Here is a 15564-nt window from a genome sequence, read left to right on the forward strand (position 1 = left end):
GCTGCCCGGAGCCTCGGTCACCCCCCGCCGCGCGCCTCGCCCCGCGCGGAAACGTTTCCACGTGTCATTACAGCAGGAACATTATGCGAAGGTGGGCGCTCCCTCACCTGCGCCTCAAAAACTCCACCTGGGTCAAATGACAATAGGCTTTTAGCTTAAATGAATCCTAAAAAAGAGGCTCGCATGAGACCCAAGCCAGAGACCTGGACCAGAGGGAGTCCAGCGGAGGGCAATGAAAATGTGAGTGAGGTCCCCAGGCCTCTGATGAGGAAAGGCTGAGGCAGCTGGCTGGCTGCTTTAGTCTGGAGAAGAGAAGACAAGAGGGGATTTAATAGCAGCCTTTAACTACCTGAGGGCTGGTTCAAAAGGAGCTGGAGCTGGAGCTTGACTGTTCTCAGTGGCGGCAGAGGACAGAACAAGGAACAATGGGGTCAAGCTGCAGCAAGGGAAGTTTAAACTGGATACCAGGAAAAACTCTCTCACTAGGAGGGGAATAAAGCACCAGAACAGGTTATTCAGAGAGGTGGTGGACTCTCCATCCTTGGAGGTTTTTAAGACCCATCTAGACAAAGCCACGGATGAGATGATCTAATTGGGAATGGTCCTGCTTTGACCAGAGGGTTGAACTAGAATCAGTGGTTCCCAACCTTTTTTGTATGACCCATTTACTAAGACAGATGGCTTGCCCAGACCCACATCCCCCTGGTCCTGCCAGTGCCTGACCCACAGTCCTCTGCACCCTCTCCCCTTCCACCCCCCGCCCTTCTGGTGCCCTTCAACCCAAGCCACAGCCCGCAGCCCTGCCAGAGAGGGCCCCCAGCCACTCCGTCCTACTTGGGCCCAAGCAGCAAATGCTGCCCCATCCCATCCCCCAAGCAGCAAGGGCAGGTCCCTGCATGTATGGGCACCAGTCCAGGACCAATGGCACAGGCAAACATTTCCCCACTACAAAGAACCTCCCACACCTCCTTCCCCTGCTCGAGAACCAGGCACCTTCTCCCCGCACTACTCCTGCCCTGCTCCAGTGCCACCTCTGGCCACCATCCCCAGTGTGCATGCACACACCCACCTGACCCCTTGCCCCAGCCCTCAAGATAGTCCCCTAGACTTCCATGCCCTGCTCCCCATACACTTACTTTAAAAAAAGCATCTTCAATTATCTTTTAAACTCTTTTGAATCTCTCTTTTAAAAAAGCACTTAAACAAATGCAGCTTTTAAGACGAGAACAGGCTTCTTCTGATCAAGATAAAGGGTGGGGTTGGATGTTTTGGGAGTTTCCAACCAGCTACATATACACTTCCATGAAATGGTCCCAGTACAGAATGACTTGAAATAGCAAGGCTAAAAATATTTTAAATGCACTAGAATAAGAACAGGGAAAAAAATCAGCTGCTTTCTTACAACATAAAATAGTGACAGCCATAGTATAAAGGACTGGTGACACAAAAATTCCACTTATTCCAGATAAGTGACTAGGGAATTATGAGTAATCTTGTGGCCATTCAAAATTAAGTCTAATTTCCCTTTTTTGGTTCTGAACATTACTGCAATATATAATTACAGGAACACTGATTCAAACATTGATTATTTTCTATATATAATGCATCTCCTACTAATATGCAATTATTTCATTTTGCACAAATCTTCAAATTTTCTTTTTTAGTATAAAAAAGGCAATGAGGGAAAAGGAAGGAGGATGCATTCCTGGTAGAGTGATGATCTGCATATTGCAATACATAAGAAGGAATGCAACACCACAGATCCCCCTCAGTTGCTGATTTACTAATAGAAAGCTGTAGTTTAAGCTACTAATGATCACAAATACTGTTTTAGGGATACATTCTCCTTTTTCCACTACTGAATCCAGGCCAGGAAGGAGCATATATTCTATAATGTTACTTAACAGCCTCACAGCATGCCGTGTAAAAGCCCCTCCACAGGTTTCAGCATTTGTGGTTAGGAAAAGGAAGAAAACAGCACTCCCCCATCACTTCAAAACCCATTGGATATTTTGATAAAGCTAATGCTGATGATGGAAATAATAAATATTATCCCAGTTTCACAGATTAATAAATTGAATCAGAAGGAGATTAATTGAGTCTTCCAAGTAACATCAGCAATCACTTGCAGAGCTGGGAATAGATTCCTGATGGCGACTCACTCCAAGTCCCTGCACTGACTAGTCTACATTCCATTCACGCTCTCCACATCAGTCACTTTTGATTAAAAATAGTCCTGGGCCCTCTATTTAAAAATAACTATACCCTTTTTCTATAAGAATATCAAAACTTTTCAGCCTACAAGCATATTTTTACAATGGAACGAAACTGGTATGAAACCCCTTAAACTGTGGTTCAGTTACGAGGCCAAGTATTTCCATTACAGAAAACAGTAATAATAATGGGCCATTAAAAATGTTCTCAGAGCTGGAAAGCATCTAGGCGCTAGCCTCAGAAGTGGAAGCTCACAATCCAATTTCTCCATCTGATGCTGATCAGTCAATGAAGCACTGAAGAACATGCAGCAACCTTTCATGCAACAACCAATTGAAGAACATGCAACAACCTTTCTACAGCATATAAAGAATGTGAACCTCCATTTATCCAGCCCCACTCTGTACACCTAACTTCATCAGATACCTTTGTAGTACAAGATTCTTACAAAGTATCTGGAACCAAATTTATAGTATAATAAATTAAATATATAACAACACATCTGAATCAAAGAAAGCGTGCTGTAACCCATAAAAGAAACCACATCTCTCAGCTTTGCAGGAAGTTCATTCATTAATTGCATTATTTCAAGTACACATTTTTTTAGTAAGTATACACATCTTCAAAAAGACAGACATTAAAACAAAGCAATAATGTCCACTCATAATACATTTTACCTTTTATAATAATCATGATCCTATTATATAACAACTACATATCATGCTTCAGCTGTGTTTTTTCTAAGATTTCTTTCCCAGCTATTCATAAGAGATAAATTCTACAACATATCTGCAGGGTTAATAAATCAAATATCTGAAGGACCAATTGTAGAGTTGTTGGGGGTTAATTATCAATTTACTCTCTAATTATTCAAGCCCACCCATACTGCAGCTCTTTGTTGATTAACCCTCCAAAAGGTGGGGTGCTTTTTTGCCCAAAGCATATCTAATTACTGCACGTATTAAATAAGTAACTAAGAACTGTCCTCAGACAAACAACTAGTTTATGAAGTGCACACTAAACACTTAAAACACTCTAATTATTAATAACAAGTGGAATAATTAAATACTTAATGAAACAACACCAAACAAGCCATGAACACCCACAATGACCACATAAAAATCCTAAACAGTCCTAAAATCCCAAAAAGGTCTAAGGAGAAACAGTATTAATAAGAGAGGAGAGCTTTATTTGACTCGTCCAGAGATGATCTTTCACAGATCTCTTCTGTGGAGGCAATAGGTAAGTATCCCACAACACCCTGCTTTTGGTTAGAGGGAATACTTACAAAGAAACAGGGGAGCTGCTGCAAAAGTGCTGCAGCACACCTGAGGGACTCCTGCCTGTTCCAAGTTGAGGCCAGGAGAGTTTTGGGGCAATCTGTTCCCTGGCCGGGTGTCCCTCAGGCCACAGGCGTCCTGCACTTCACGCTCTGGCCCCAGTCACTCCTGAGTTGTCTTCTCTCCCCTTTCGCGCTCTCTAGGCATTCTGTCCTCAGACACTTCAGTCCAGTTTACTCTGTCCCCCAGTCTCTCACAGACATGCACAACCTCTCTCAGTTTCTCTCTTTCCCTCAAAACCGCTCCAGTCACACCCTCATGCTTCAGACACGTGCCTCACACTCACTGAGCTCTGCCCTCCCAGGGTCTCTTAAAGGGCTTCTGCCCACGGCAGTGCAGAGCTCTGCTCACAGCACTTCTCTGCACTCGCCGTCTTAGGGAAGGTGGGGGTTGAGGAGGATCATGTCAAAGTGGGCGCATAACTTCACACATGGGTCATCAGGTGACCTACTTCCTCAACTATAACACAGAACTGTATGAGCTAAGCCCCGATTTCCACCATTACAGAGTTGATGACTAATGGGTGATCATCCTGTCAGGCACCCATTCCTATTTAAACAGCGCATGTGGTCTTTTACTGATCAAAATCATACGTAGTATTATTTATTACTTGAAGAGAAAGGCTTCCTCTTGGACAGAGGGACTAGTCCCAAAATATCTGTAATATCATGGCTAGATTCAGACATTCAAAAAGCCTGAGGCAGAAGCAAGAGTTTTGTACTTCAAGCACCCTAGGTTAGTTCGGGAGGGAACAGAACACACATTTGCCCTTTGGGAGGGCAGGGAGGCTGCCTGCGTTGGCTGAGTCCATCAGGTCAGGTATACTCTTACATGCCTCCTGGTGTGCCCCACTGGCTCCCTGGGCTGCCAGTAAGCACAGCCGAATGGACAGACTTCCCCCTCCTCCACTCCCCTCCCCTGCTCTGACAGGAATCACAGAGAAGCACGGCTGGAGGGGACCTCCAGAGGACACTGAGTCATTGAGGCAGGTTCAGCCCTATCCAAACCATCCCATACAAACTCAGACTCTAAACCAGTGCCTCCCAACCTTTTTCTCAGCATAACCCAACTTACGGCCCCATTTTCTCAGCACGGCCCTTCACTCCCAACCCACAGCCCCCACCCCCACAACCCCATCTGCTGATGTTGCAACTCCACTTGGGGTTGCACCTCAGAGTTTGGGAACTGCTGCTCTAAACTCTACATGAGACTGCCCTTAGCTCTGGCTCAAACCCCTGGGGCTCCCGAAGGGAAGGCAGCTGGGAGCCCCAGCTGGGAGCAGGGTAGCCCTCCTGCTGCTGTTCCACAAAGGCTGCACTAAGCCTTAAATGCAGAGGGAAGCCAGGGCCTGGGATCCACCACCTGGGATCTGGGATCAGATGCAGAAGGGGACAAAGCTGCTGCTCCACCCTCCCTAACCTGCTCCTTCCCACCTTGCTGGCCCCAAAACGGAGGCACCATGGTTCCCCAGGGCAATGAGACAAGTGATGGGCTTCAACACCAGCCCTTTTCCGGGGTGACCTGCACTCTGCAGAGTCTGTAATGCCAGCAGTCAGGGAAGGAGTCCGGCACATTACTCTCCCCGCAGAGCAGCACTAGCAGCGATCACCACACCCTGCCAGGAAACCCTGCTCCATAGCGCGCGCGTGCGCACAACCCCCCCCCCGCCCCCCACTGAGCACCAGCAGCAGTAACGGCCAGCAGCTGCAGTCCACTCCCCACTCTGCCATGCCATGGCCCCGTGCACACAAGGCACAACCACCGCTTACTCATTCCGCCTTCCTTGCCCTGACACCAGGTGCCTGCTGTTGGCTGGAGCTCCAAGGGGCCCAATCCATCTTTCTGCAGAGCCCCACCCCTGCCTAGGGATACTGCGAAAAGAGAGAAAAATACAGAGCTACAGACGCTTCCTCCTGCCCCCCCAAGGTTGACATCTAGGAGCAGCCAAGTTCCAGCAAACCTCCATGCGAGGGTGGGGAGCAGGGAGCTCTGCAAAGCATCCTGGGATACCAATGGACTGCAACCTACCTTGACTTGGAAGGATATGTACAGAAGTTCAATGGACTGGTCTAACCTAAATGAATTAAGTCTGATACTATATCCATCCAAGTCTATCTTAGATGGCATTCCATCACTTTTAAACTAGTCTATGTGCACTGAACTTCTGTTCTGTTACAGGTTTAGCCCAGTTTCTGATCACTTATACTTGTTTATATGTAATGTCTGTACCTGGCCTATGGGTTGGGAAAAAAAGAAGAAAAAAACTCTCCACCATAAGCTCCACCATAAAACCACCTGACAACTGGAACAGCCTACAGGTACAATCAAGTCATGGTGCATTGAATTAAAAAAAAAAAAAATCACAAGATAATTAAAGTTCTGTAATAATACCAGAAAATGGTGATTTTATAAGCTGCCTATGAAAATATTCCAAAGGAGTGTCAATAGTTTCCTCTCCAAATAACAATAATTTCCTCAGAATAAGCATCAAGTCTCTGTAATAGAATTGCTTAAGCATAGCCATTCCTCATTTACGATAAGTTGCCAGTTCTGAAGAACTGGATGCTACTTTTAGAAATGTAGGAAACATTCTTGATTTTTTTAAAGCTTATTACAAAATGCCTTATTCACAAGTCATTTGGACTACATTAATGAGAAGCTGAGTGATTTTATTTTTCCTTCTTTTTGAGAATGAATACATAAACATGGAAAAAATACTGGTTGATGAGTGTGGCTTTGATAAACTCAGAGATTTAGTCACAGACTGAAATTGTCATTCAAATAAAACAAATGTAAAATGTCATATATACTGTTTCACCCATAAAATGCATTTCTTTTTCATTTTTACAAATGGATATGGCATGACTGGTTTGAGCAGCTACAACATTCCTTATACATATAATGATAAATATAGCTAGAGCTGATATGATCTTTCCTACTAGTAAAAAGTCAAAGCAGCTTTTAACCGTATACTCTCTAGATGCTTGAAAATAATACATGTTTACATGGAATTTTGGTGGGGAAAAATTCACAACTGAGAATGTGACACAGAGTACAGTGGTTTTAAAAATGTCCAAAGTTTTCTATTGAAAAATGCAGTTTCATCAAAATCAAAACCCTCTTCAGGAACATATTGATTTTAAGGAATTTTTCAATAGGAAAAAGTCAAAACAATATAATGAAAGTAAATCATTAATTTCATCTAGCTAGTGAAGGGTTTTGTTTCAATAAAGTTAAAATGTTCCAGTTTACTTCATACATTTAAGTTCTTTACTCCTTGACTATTCATTTTAATGCATTATTTATACTTTTGCATTTATAACAATATATTTCATATTGTACATTGTTTTGACATTATTAAAATGAAACTCTTCAACATTATGGAAACAAGTAGAAATTTCAAGAAACAAAAATGAGAGTTTCTGACCAGCACTAATTAAGAGTTTTGACCCAATTTATTTTCAAAATCTACCAGAAACTGCTACCAGACCATTATTGGAATATAGAACTGTATTAGATAATAGTTTTCTTTTATATGGGCGATTATTTAGTTGAGTGTGAAGGAGCCAAGGGGAGTTGGCAGGATGGGCAGGAAACCATGAGACAGCAGCCACTTACACCATGGTCCAGGGAATTACAAGCCGTTCTTCATATAAGTGCGGTATTTTAAAAGCCAGCTCTCCCTCCAGATTGGAGGGAGCAGCTCAGGCTTGGCTACCTCAAGCCTTGGAAAGGGGCAGTTCAGTGGGCAGAGTGCAAAAACTACTTCTGGGCTTTGTGGAAGCTGGAAGGACATGTCCTCCAGTCAGCAGGAGGGGAAGAGCCCCGCAGAGTGAGGGCCACCATTCCAGAGAGAAGAAGCAGCCTTGTTTTGGACCTGAAGGCTCTCTGGGCAACCAAGAAGAAGCAAGACCTGACCATCAAGGAACTAACCTGACCTGGACAGACTGAGGAGTGGTGTGGCACAGGGATGGGTGAGTCCAGAGACACCAGGAGAAAGAGGCAGTGATTTTTTCTTTTGATTTTCTGCTCTGGGATCGTAATGCTACCTTTACATGGACTCGAGTTGTGCCCTGGCCCAGAGTAGACTTGCATAGCTTTAAAGGGGCCAGTGGCACAGAGAGCCAGAAAACCTGGCTCAGACTCTCTATTTTGCTCCAGAGCTGCAAGGAGCTGGGAAATTGTTGGTGGATTTCAAGGAAGAGTCCCAGCTGAATCCTTTAGCATAGAATTGAGTTAATTATAGACAATGACCCAAAAGTGTGGCCATATGCATTAGCGACTGAACTCTGTGCAGAAAAACTGATGCCTGACAGTGGCGTAGAGACTTTGTCAATATAGCAACCGTCTTTGGTGTAACCATTTCAGCAACATCCTAAAATACCCAAATGAGAAAAGAAGATGGCAGTGTGGGCCTAAAAAGCCAGGAATCTGTACCAGCTTGTTGGATGTGGTAGGGTGAGGGTGGGGTATTAAGGAGCAGAGGATCCCCATAAGAAAACTTCCTGATGGGTTTTTTCAAGATTGTTGCCAAGCCACCAACTCCAGCTCTCATTGAAAATTTGAGTTCCAGGTGAGGGAAGACTATCTGAGGTAGGAACCGTGGTGCTCCTGAATCTACCCCTCATGCCACAGACTTGCAAGATCCCAGGAAGATGGGGCTTACAGTCCTACAGACTGAGCAATTTACACTGAGGCAAAAGAGTAAGGTACTGATTCAGGAAAGCGTTTAAGCATTTAATCATGTGCTTAACTAGACTTTGCTAGGAAATAAGCACATACCTCGATGCTTCCTAAAGTAGGATGTTTTCTTGAATTTTTTAAGTAGATATATTTGAGGCACAAATGTGAAAAACTCATTCACTTACATAAAAAAATTGAAGAATACACAAGTGAGGATTTTGTTGAAACAGAAATAATCTGAACAATTGCCTCAGCTACTTTTCCCTATCCCCACAATTTAAAGCACCCCAAAATCTCAATTCAGCATTATACCCCATTCTTCTACGAGTACCAGTAAATCACTTTTAAAAGGTTTTAAAATGTAATTCCTTCCATTGAAATCCAAAACAGAGATCAAATATCAAAATCCTCCAGGTATTTATGATATGATTTCTCTCATGTGTTACATGTCTTAGGGGGAAATTAAATATTAAAAAACAAATTTTGATTGCACTGTGTAGATGGCTATATAGCATGTAAGCCAAGAGAACCTAATACTGTTTTTTACTACGAATACTACCACTACCCTTGAGTACTACCTAACCATATTCAAAACTCATGTTGTATTTTAATCATTGGAGGGAATACATGCTTCACCTCTCAGATAGAGACAGCTGGGTTTGGCTGAAGCACAGTCCACAGTATGGGAAGAAAAGTAGTCATATATCCCCAGGTAACACTGGTAGACATTCTACCACTATTGCTGACAGGTGCATGAAGAACATAGGAAACATGGGCTTCAAAGCTACTGACAGTACAGTGGAATTTGTAAAATTGCTGAAGTGACTTAGGAGCACAAATCTCACTCAAAGTCCATTTTGAAAAATCCTACTCATTTCTGACTTTTAGGTCTCTAGGAATAATACTGTATTAAGTGTAATTAAGTTTGGAATTACTCTTAACCAGGGTAGTAATTACAGTAGATTTAGGTGACAAGTTATACAAATTGCTGAGTGTTTGTAATTACAAATTACATTTGTGGCACTCTGGGGGTTTATAAACCTTGCTATCTTAGCTATTAACGCATTAAATTACAGTAATTTATGCAAATTGCTGGATAAACCAAAATTTCAGTGTGTGTGCTTTAAATGAAGGTTTAATTATACTTCCATAGTAGGAACAAAATTGGGTCCATTTTAGCATTAGTCAGAAAGACTGAATAGTCTAATCATGACACTTGCTGTCAATATAGTGTCAGACATGGTGTAGTAACAGAGATGGAGTATTGGTTATGTGTTTCTTGTCATAGCTATATTTTGGTCATGCTCAGATGAAAAATTAAGTGAAATAGAGTATTGAATGTTATTGAACAAGTGCCACCAAGAAGTACAGATTATTCATTATACCTGCAATGACTTGTATTTGGGTCAGGCATACTCAAAAAAGGGAGACTGTAATGAAGATAAAGAATACTCCACATCAATTTATATTTATTACTAGGGAATAGGAAACTAACTCTGGCCCTTTCGCTATGAATTACACATGGGATAGCATCTCTTGAAGACTGTAATTTGGTAAGACAGATTATCAACAAACATTGCTTGATTCTTTACCTGTAAGAGAACGCAACATGCAACAATAAGCTTTCATATAGGATTAAATGCTCAATATAGATTTTCAAATCCAAACCAAGGCTGTTCCTTATGAATTAATGTTTACAATGTCTACTGTACTTTTGTCTTCCCAAAAAGAGAATGACCTCAAAGGTGATGACCTACTAGTCCAACCTCCTATTCAAGGTTGGATAATCCCTATTCAAGCAATCCCATACAAGTCTTTTTCTAACCTGTTCCTAAACCAACACAATCAACACTGTCACACAACTACAATGCATGTTGCCCAAAGATATAACAGCACCCTAACCTGCCACAGGTAAAACAGAGGGACAAAAGCTGTTAGTGTCCTGCTGCTACATGGATTGTTAGAATGCACTCAATGGCCATGTCCAGACATGTGTGGAAGTTTGGTTCCCTGGGGACAACTAGCAGCGGTGTACCTTCTGCCGCCACTAGTTATCCCCGGGGAACTCCTGTGCCACTCTGGTGCGCAGCAAGTTACCCTGGGTGGGGTTGGGGAGCACTGGGCTGGTCCCAGCAGCCTTACCTGGGATCCTGGGAGCCTCCACTGACTGCAACAGCAGTGATCCTGCCATGCAGGAGCCTGGCTCTGGCTCTGGTTGACACACACTGTCTCTGTGTGCACTGCTCCACTTTTTTTTCCATGGGTTTTTTTGACCCCTGGATAGCTCTGCAGTGTTCCTTTGCACCACAGAGAACAACTGAAATTATGGTCTGGACGCAGCCAACAGATCCAGCAAAAATATCAGAGGCTTGAATAAAAGCCTAAATTCCTTTAGTTATGTATTAAAGACAGGCCTGTTGCTATGTGGGTCTACATAACACTGGATCCCTGTAGACATTGTATACACTCTGCTCTTGAAAGGGCTGATCCAAAAGTACTGATATCAATGGAACAGGGTCCTACAGCACTTTTCATCTCCATATGTCATAGTACTTTATGGCAGAAGGAAAGTAGCACTAATCCCACCCAAAGAGAGGGTGTCTGAAGTGAACATTTCTGGAGATCAGTGTCAGAACCAGGCTTAGAACCTAAGCTTCCTCATTACCAGAACCACACTGCCTCCTATAAAACAGGACATTAATTTATTTGGGGAGAGACAGAGGAGAAAAAATGATCGGCCTGTAACCTTGAATAGGAATCTGTCATCCTTTTGAGAGCAGAAGCAAAGAACCCTCCTTCCCCTCCCCTCTAGCCTTTCCACCAGGAAGAGATTTGGAGATAAGTGAATCTTATTTTGAAGTAAAGTGAAAGTTTTCTCAGGCATGAGGTGAGTGTGTGAAGATGCTCAGAAATGTTTAAGATATCTACTGGTTGTCCTGGATTTCATTCCCCCAAGCTAGAAGCATGTAAACCAGACAATAGCCATAGGAAGTGAAAAAGGGTTGCAAAAACTGCCATGAGATAAGCAAGCAGCTTGACAGAAGGAGAAGGTGGCACAGAGAGGTTAAATAAGTTGTTCTCAGTTATTCCTTAAGACAGTAGCAAAGCCAGAAATAAAATGTAGGAGTCTCCATTCAGAAATTCTCTATCCAATTTTTTTCCTTCCAGAGTAAACAACTGACCCTACAAACCTTTGCTTGCATTTGGAACTCTTACCTGGGGAACTTTTCTGATTGACATTTTTGGGGGTACTTCAGTGATTGAAAATTCTGCTCATTAATAAGAGTTTGCAGTAAAAGTAAGGACAGCTTTCACTCCAAGAACTATTGTCCTATGATCTTCTCACTGAAGTTTCAAATAACTAAAACTGTCATGCTGTTTATGATTTTAACTTTGCCTCCTCTCTCACCATGGCTCATCTTTTTAAGGGTAGCTGATGGTGCAAATTCCAGCTAAAACACATTTGAAGTTCCACTGTAATTGTTTATAATTAGAAAGGAAAGCTGTATCTCATTGCAATAATACTAAGACAAAGCTGCAATAATACTAGTAAGGCAGAAAAGATTTTCTCCTAGAATGCAACTGCAAAAAAAAAAAAAAAAAAAAAAGGAAATATATCTATGTCAGGTTAAGAATACCATTCCCTATATATAAAAGCAATGTGCACATGTTCAGAGGTGCAGTACGAGGTAGAAGGCCTCTGGGTAAAGGTCAGAAGAGACAGCAGCATGGGGGATATTGTGGTGAATGATTGCTATAGGCCTCCAGACCAGGAGAAGGATAAGATCTTAAAACAACAGACAGAAACATCCAAATTACAGGACTTGGTTCTCATAGGGGATTTTAATTATTGGGACATCTGCTGCAAGGAAAATACAGTAATGCAGAAGTAGCCCAGAAAACTCCTGGAGTGACACAGCTGGTAAAGAAGCCAACTGGGAGTGGGGTAAAGCTCTTCCAGACTTACAGCTCACAAACTGGGAGGAGCTTGTTGATAACATAAAGGTGGAAGGTAACTTGGGTGGCTATGACCATGAAATAATAGAATTCAAGATCTAAAGGGGAGGAAGGAAGGACAGCAGCAGAGTAAGGACAGACTTCAGAAAAGTAGATTTTAACCAACTCAGGGGACCTTGTGGGCAGGATCACTTGGAAGTCAAGTCTGAGGCAAAAAGGAGTCCAGGAGAGATGTCTGTACTTTAAGGAGGTCCTTTTAAGGCCAAAGGAGCAAGCTATCCTGATGACATAGAAGACTGGGAAGTGCAACAGAAGATCAGTCTGGCTAGACAGCAATTTATTCAAGGAGAAGAAACTCAAAAGGGAATCCAATAAAAAGTGGAAACTTGGTCATAGTGTTAGGGAAGGATATAAGAGTATTGCATGGGCATGCAAGGAGAAACTTAGGGGTGCATCCAGATGAGCATGGACATGCAGTAGGAGGTGCTGCAGATCCATCTGCAGTGCCACATGCCACACATGCCCCACAAACAGGCATTCCCCATGCGGCTAATTTGCAGCACAGGGTTTGTTTGTTTGTTTTTCTTGACATGGGGAGATCCTGGTCTCAAAAAACCCCATGCCTTAAAAAAAAACAGGGAGGCACATGTGATGGCAGCATGCACACACCTCATGGAAACACACTCCAATTGCCGCCCAGGCTCCCTGCTGCTGAACTGCCATGGCTGCAGCCCCCAGAGGCCCTGTGGACCCCCAGTAAGGCTGCTAAGATTGCTGAGGGATAGGATTATGTTTAGAAGTTAGCTGTAGACCTAAAAAGAACAATACTCTTGTGATTTTTAAAAGTACAGTATGTACATCTAAAATTCCTGTTCTTTCTCATTTCTTGGCCATGTTTCTCTGAAAAATTCAGAACTTCCATGGACAGGTGAATGCCCAGGAAAACGTATCCAAAATCTGGAGGGCCTTGACATGGGTGGTTCTGAAGTCACTGCGGCTGGATTACAGAGCCTCAGTGTCCAAGAAGGATGGCAGACATCAGGGTTTGCAAGAGGAAAGGTGCCTGAGAAATCCAGAGCAAGAATCAGAGACCAATTAATATCCAGCCACTGGAGTACTAGAAGAGAAAAGATTTTGGTGTTTAGAGCCAGTCAAAACAGGTTGGAGTTCAATTTGGAAGGACACACTGCCATAATAGTATCGTGAAATTAGATATTTATGTCCAAGTTAAACTTTTAATACCAACTACTGTTGATAAGACATATAGTATATGTACTCATGGCATACAAGAAAAACATTTCAAACAGATTTTCTGCTTTGAGGTAGTACCTCCAGAACCAAGAGTTTAACAGATAATAAGAGTTTTATATTATTATTCTTGACTTCCAGAATTACTACGGACAAACACTGAACAGCCACAATTAATCCACAGAAAGGGAGAAATAAGGGTTCTTCTATACTACAATTTGTTAAAAAATAAGCAGTACTTTTACTAAATATATCTTAATTGGGATGGAAGAGGAATAGGATGTTGGGATGATTCATACATTCTGATTGACTACTGTTCAGGGTATTAATTTTTTGAGATGTATATATGAATTGCACTTCATCACCCATAAAAAAATTATACACCTATTGCTTTTTTTTTTCCATTTTCATCTTATGGCAGTAATAATGGCCTTTCAATGCAAATGATTTGCTTGGGGTTAATGGTCAGGTTAAATTAATGGTCCGTTGCTTTACTTCATGTCACCAACTGCACCTAAGTAGTTATATATCCCGAGAGAAGTCCTGTATCTCAGTTGCTATTGGCTTATTTTACACTTTAATTTTTTCCCCCTCAGTTTAATATAGTCCAAATTATTGGGAATTAAATACACGTGCATATATGTTCATTGTTTATGTTGCATGTGGCCTCCAGACATACCGTGCATGAATATATGAATGCTTTTAGCAACATGGCTTTATTACTTTCTTCATACTTTGCAAAATTTGTAACTGCATTCTTTTACATAATTTTCTCAATCACAAAACAGAAATCCTAATAGGGCTGTTCCTGGCAGCTTTTAAAATGAATTACTGATGGATTTTAAAATAACTTCCACATAGCATGAGACTTATGGAAACATCCCTTATATTAGCTTTTCTGTGATCCATCTTGGACTATATATAATGTGGTATTATGAGGAGTCATGTGAATAGTATGCATTTGACACATAAATATTTTCTATAACACACCTCACTGCAGTATACATTCTGAATACTGTAATTCTTCTATTAAAAGCTTATGTTGCAGTGCAGTTTTTATTTTGACAGTAATCACTGTACTAATCATAATACTAAAATGATGAGCATCACTGAAATGCCTATATAAATAAAACTTTTTTTAAAGTTATAGTAGTAATGTAAACGAATCAAAGCTCACTTTTTTGTTCACGTTAACGCAATAAAATGTTAATAATTTCTTAAGGTTATTGTCACAATGAAATGATACTTAGAATTTTTTTAAACTAACATATTTGAATAGTTTCTGCATTCATTAATGAAGAAAATAACAATCTAAAGCCTGATGCACTTGCTGAATGCATCAATATGGAGAAATACTGTATTAAAGACTCACTAATTTGATGGAATTCATATAATATATGTATTATACATATACATAACCCTCCACACACACACAATACATGCATTTGGAGGAAGACGGTATAGTTTTTAGCAGGGTCCTGAGGGTGCAAGCTACACTGTATAGACCAAAAATTTCACACAAGCAGAGAAGATTGCAGGCGTTTGACTTGTTTTACACCAATTGTGACTAATACCAGCCATGTAAAAGTGTAACAGTTGTAGCAGTGACCACACAGCAGAATCTGAGTGACTGTATTTGTATTTTTCCACATTTAAGCCTGGCAAACAGCTGAGGTAGAATATGGCAGCAAAGGATAAGCCTCTACTAATTGATAAAGTCCTTTAGTTGCATTCAGTAATTCATAAAACTCTTAGGCACAGCAGACAAGATGAGAAGCAAGACATTCTTATCCTAGCCTGGATTACACTTTTTTCCTTGGTTACTTAGGGTTACCATATATCTGGGTTTTCCCACATATGTCCCCTTTTTGTATCCTCCAGTCTTCATCTGGGGTGGTGTTTTGAAATCTGAACCAATGTCCAGGATTCTGCTCTGCTGGTAGGAGCAAGCTGAAGGCAATTGGAGGCAGGGGGCACCTCATGCACACGCAGATGGCTGGCATGCAGCTAGAGGGGTGGAAACAGCCTTGGATGCAGGTAAGACTACGGGGAGCAGGGTTGCAGGGCCAGGGCTTTGGAACTGTCCGGTGTGTGTGGAGCAGGGTGTGTGTGTGGGGGGGCA

General features: G+C 41.9%; 1 protein-coding gene across 9 annotated transcripts in view; it reads right to left on the reverse strand.

The window, feature by feature from the left end:
• IQSEC1 (IQ motif and Sec7 domain ArfGEF 1) overlaps positions 1-15564 on the reverse strand; it is a 684223-nt gene that overhangs the window by 101876 nt on the left and 566783 nt on the right. The window lies entirely within an intron of this gene.

Source organism: Crocodylus siamensis, chromosome 11 (assembly GCF_052110815.1).
Source record: "Crocodylus siamensis isolate JL-2025a chromosome 11, ASM5211081v1, whole genome shotgun sequence".
NCBI lineage: Eukaryota > Metazoa > Chordata > Crocodylia > Crocodylidae > Crocodylus > Crocodylus siamensis.